The sequence below is a fragment of the Genypterus blacodes genome, unplaced genomic scaffold (genome assembly GCF_046128005.1).
Source record: "Genypterus blacodes isolate CSIRO-AG114 ecotype Tasmania unplaced genomic scaffold, CSIRO-AGI_Gbla_v1 ptg000135l_1, whole genome shotgun sequence".
Lineage (NCBI taxonomy): Eukaryota > Metazoa > Chordata > Actinopteri > Ophidiiformes > Ophidiidae > Genypterus > Genypterus blacodes.
The window spans coordinates 10,001-15,383 of NW_027466937.1; positions in this window are offsets into that span (position 1 = coordinate 10,001).

Genomic DNA, 5,383 nt, shown 5'->3' on the forward strand with positions numbered 1-5,383 from the left:
TGATGAGTTAAGAGCTCTGGCTTTGGTTTCCGTGGAGGCGGTTTGTTAAATCAGATTAAAGTCTCATCACACGGTCCAGAGCTAAATGTCGATACGGCCGGCAGAGGCAGAAGCTTTCGATGAATCATTTATGAGCGGCGAGGTAGGAATGGAAATGAGCGAGTCTGCAGCAGGCAGGACGGATCCAAACCTCCAGACCTCCTGGATGAAGGCCACAGGGCCGACCCGGAACGTTCCAGAGCCATCTAGCATGGGAACGGCTCAGGGATCAGACAGGAAGGAGGGGAGCGGAGAGGAGGAGAGGGCGTGGCTTATCATTCCCATCATCATACCATCAGTCATACTTGTAAGGTGATGTATTAATGAGTGAAGGATGCAGGTGAGCACATCCATCCATTTTGAATGTGTTTACTTTGACTTGTGATGGAATATTTTGAAGTTGTGAGTCTGTCTGACCTTTACTCTTCTTCATCATCTGTGGCTGTGAGTGATTGATGAACTCTCTCCCCCTGACACACTCAGAGTATGTCCTGTCTCATGTGGACGTTGTGTGTTTAGTAGCGTTGTTGCATCTTTAATGAGCTGTGATCCACAGAGAGGCTCCCTGTGAAGAACACAGCAGCACCCACACACCCGGGCCCCCAGGAGGCCCCCGCTCCCCCAAAGTCACACCTCACAAATATCACACAAGCCCCCAGGCCCCTCGTCTTCACCCAGAGAAGAGGAGGGCTCAGACTACATGAGGTTCACGCTGCTCATGTTGGTGTCGTGTCTCAGTGTGCATCTGCATGGAAACGGTTAGCCGCTAACAGGAAGTAGACGCAGGAGCCGCATGATGAGGAACGTGTGAGAAACGTGATGTGGGTCTGGAGCTTCAGCTTGATGAAGACGTCTGCTGTAGTTGTGTTGTTGTTTCTCCCAGCGTGTCCTGCAGAGCGACAGAGCTGTCAGAGAGCAGAAAGGCGATCGGAGCTTTGTAAAGATGGAGACGCCATCGTTAACGATCTCAGCAGTCTGACATCCATACCCCCACCAGGGACGAGAGTGTAAACCAGCTCAGCACCGGTATGGAGCTCCCTGAGTGTCCTCGCTCCCCCAGAGGCCGGCAGGCAGGAAGCACCGGGCCTGGCTGAGAGACCGTGAGCCTGTTTGATCAGAAGCCTCCTGCCGTCCTGCGGTTCTGGTCCAGTCAGGATAATGGACCGGTCCTCCTCTGCTTCACCGGGAAAGAAACGGAGACGACAGCAGAAAGTCGCTGCACTTGCAATTTGTTTCAGTCCAGTAATTGGAAACAGCCAGTGTGTGTGTGTGTGTGTGTGTGTGTGTGTGTGTGTGTGTGTGTGTGTGTTGAGTGTGTGTTACGGTTGTGAAGCGCTGCCTCAGCACTGTCATGGTTGCTTCCTCCTGACAAGAGGCGACAGATTCTCTCTCTTTTTCCCTGTTGCTGTTATTTTGCACTTTATTAATTTCGATAGCGAGCGTCTCTCTCTCTCTCTCTCTCTCTCTCCCTCTCTCTCCCTCTCTCTCTCTCTCTCTCTGCCTGCAGCCGCTTCCTGCTGACGCCGTCGTTCACGCTGAGGGTGAACACAGACTACACGCTGGCCTTTTGAATGGCAGGTTGAGTTTCCCCGTCGGCCCTGAGGCGTTTTCATTAAAATCCACTTCATTCTCTCACCAGGAGGATCCGTGTCTGTGTTAACCCTTTGTGCGCCTGGTTGAGCCACAGTGCTGCTCTGTGGCGTCATCGCTCTGTTGCTCTCTCATGGATCCAGCACATAGAGCGGTTTGAACTGGACTCAGCTCATTTCTTTATCACATTTTCTTCATAAACTGCAGGTTCTAAGTGTAAAGTTGAATCCAGAGCAGCACTGAGCAGTAAAGTGACTCCTCCTCCAGCAGGTTGACGCTCTGTGAGCTCTATCTCTCCTCACGTTTCCCTCTTCCCTCTCTAAGAGCGGTAATTTGCACCTCTGCTGCTCTGTGATGTTCTGGCTCGCCCCTGTTTCACACATATGTAGCTTGTGAGTAAGAGGAGTCTGGTGCGAGCTGTGTAATGAGGAACAACAAGCTTCTCCTCTCCTGCTGAGCCCACAGAGGAAGAAGAAGGAGTCACAGCACAGAGCCGCTGCTGCTGCTGCTGCTGCTGCTGCTCGCCTCAGGCTGCTCTGTCTCTGCTTTCTTTCTTTAGAGCCAAGACGCAAGAGATGTGAGAATATCTTCATCACCCTGATGTCTGTAAGTGTCATTCTGGGGTGAAGCTGGAGGATGCAGGAGAGAGAAGATGAAGATGATTTTAGTGTAATCTTGGGTTGCGATGATGTGAAGATGAAGGGAGGAAGGATCTCCGCTGACACTGTCTTTGCTTGTACATAAGGTTTTATTATACAGAGTACAGCATCATAACAAGCACCATGGAACGCTTGTGAGAGACTCTGCAGCCGGAATGAGTCGCTCCCCAACTCTGACTCTCAGACGTATTTATACAGTTGATTGTCACTCAGAAAAGACCCGTTCAGTGGGGATTGACAAACCACCTGCGACCACACACTGTGTAAACACTACATGACCATCCTGAGGGAGTAACAGTCCATTTTGTAATGGCCTTTATTTGGCATGTAAACTTTTATCTTTACTCTTAACATGAATATATGTATTTAGACTGCCCAAGGCTTAAACTGCTCACCTTCTATGTTATTTACATCACTTGTCCGGTTTAGACTGGCCTGAGGTACACTTCTCCTTTGTCCATCGTCAGCTGAACGGCTTTCCCTAGTAGAATGACCATACGATCTTATTGAGATGCTACATCACAGCAAAATACACCACATAATGATGAACGCTCGTGTGAACAACACAGAGAGATCACAGATCAATCTAGCTCAGGCTCATCTCCAAGTCCAGTCCAGTCCAGTCCAGTCCAGTCCAGTCCAGTGCAGTCCGGTCCAGTCCAGTCCAGTCCAGTCCAGTCCAGTCCAGTGCAGTCCGGTCCAGTCCAGTCCAGTCCAGTCCAGTCCAGTGCAGTCCAGTGCAGTCCGGTCCGGTCCAGTCCAGTCCAGTCCAGTCCAGTCCGGTCCGGTCCCCTGGGGTCTCATCTTAGTGATGTGTGAGAGAGAAAACAACATTACTTTGTCTTTATTATTGTTTTTAAGCTTTTAGTTTGAAGGAAAGCAGCCTTGAGCTTCCCGCTTTTTGTGGAGCGAGTTTACACAACTCTTTAGCGCGATCTAGTGGCGAGGTGCGGGAGCTGCACAGAGGGCAGTGCAAGGTCACAGACAAAGACTGCAGAGCGCAGACAACAACAGAGGAAGAGGAGGAGGAAGAGGAAGAGCTCTTTAGTTAGTGTGTTGTGTGTACGGTGGCCTGTGTGTCCAAGACTGAGACAAACAAGCAAAACAAAGAAATGTGCTCTTTGTTTTAGTGGAAGAGGATTTCACCAAACTGATGAAGAGTTTATACAGAAGATAAACAAAACAACTACAACTCTCTCTCTCTCTCTCTCTCTCTCTCTCTCTCTCTCTCTCTCTCTCTCTCCCTCTCCCCCTCTCTCTCTCCCTCTCCCTCTCTCTCTCTCTCCCTCTCTCTCTCCCCCTCTCTCTCTCTCCCCCTCTCTCTCTCTCTCTCTCTCAGTAAACATTGTGGATAGACAATGATAGTGATTGTATTCACTCTTGTGGGTTGCTTTGCAAATAGTGCAGCACTTCCAATAAAACATTCCTAGTGTGTGTGTGTGTGTGTGTGTGTGTGTGTGTGTGTCATGTGAGCCTGTATACATACAACATGCTGTATAACGTGTGTGTGTGTGTGTGTGTGTGTGTGAGAGAGCACAGACAGGACTCTGTGTCCCTCTGACGCTGTGACCCTGAATAGGCTCTTTTCTCTTCCTCTTTCCACAGTTCTCTCCTCCTCCTCCTCCTCCTCCTCCTCCTCTGCTGCTGCTGAGTCTTTCCTCTCCTCTCTTCTCCTTTCTTCTCATCCAGCCATTGTTGTTGTTAGGTAACAGAGGGCAAAGGCCTCCAGTCAGGCTCAACAACACTGTGGCTGAGGATCACACACACACACACACGCACACACACACACACACACACACACACACACGCGCACACACGCACACACACACACACACACACACACACACACACACACACACACACTCTGTCTCAGTTTGTCACAGATAGACTACAATGGGAAGTGTTTACATTCTACATTTGCTTCATTCCTTCATTTATTTATCTTACATTTTAAATGCTTTCTAATTTGTTTTGTTTCACTCATCCAGACTTTTCTCCGTTTTTTGTCGTTGGTGTCGTATTTTAATTGCTGATCCCGAGCTGCACTTTATGTGGGAGAAGTGTGACACAAATAGAATTGGATTGATTTGTGGATTGATTGAAGTCTGCTCTCTTGTCTCCTCTCCATCTTTTGTTACAAACCCTCGTTGCTACGGCGAGTCTGCACAGCTCTTCAGCAGCAGACGAGGAAGAGGAGGCATTTTAAAAACTCAACATTAAATTTGTCTTTCATTTGCAGATCAAAGCAGTGAGACTAAAATGGCTTCTAAGAGAGAAGAAGTGAAGTAAGAAGTCTGAGAATCATTTCAAAGAAAGTCTAAAAGGGGCAGAGAGCAGCTGAGAGTTGTTTGAAGACTGTGTTGCCTCGCTCTTCATCACGGCTGTGTTCTCCTGCGAGCATCCGGCGGCCGTATCGACCGCAGCAGTGATCTTCAGGATGCATTATTGATGAGAGCGATCCTATCATGGTATCATAAACAGCTTATGAATGAAAAGCAGCAGCTAGAGAACACAACAGGAGGAATATCTCTTACAATATCAATAACAGAACAAACTTAGAACGCACAGACATCACATTTTTATATAAAACATGCTTTCATCATCATCATCATCCTCATCAGCTGGTGATCAGGACTGCAGGTAGACTCACTCACTGGTGTAAAGTTGGCTTGGTTGAGGAGATAATGAGGGATGGAATGTGACTCTATCAGGGTGTGGTGCTATAAACAACACGAGGAAAGGATTAGACATTTTAAATAGATAAAAAATAACTAAAACAATCCATTTTTAAATTAAACTGTGGTCGATTTGTCATAATAATAAATAATAATATACTGAATTGTGGAAGACTGAAGCAGCGTGTAAAGATAAACAACACATGGTAAAAACATAACCAAGACAAACACCCAGCTTAATATTCACTTTATTTGATTTATTTAATTGTTTTGACATCCTAACCCAGTCTGATGCCCTCCTGTCTCTGATGTGATGACCTGTCTCAGTACACACTGTTCCTCTCTTCACCGCAGGCAGAACGCTTCGTCCCCATTGGTCACTGACCTCGCGTAATTACTCCTGATTGGTTGCGCGTCGTG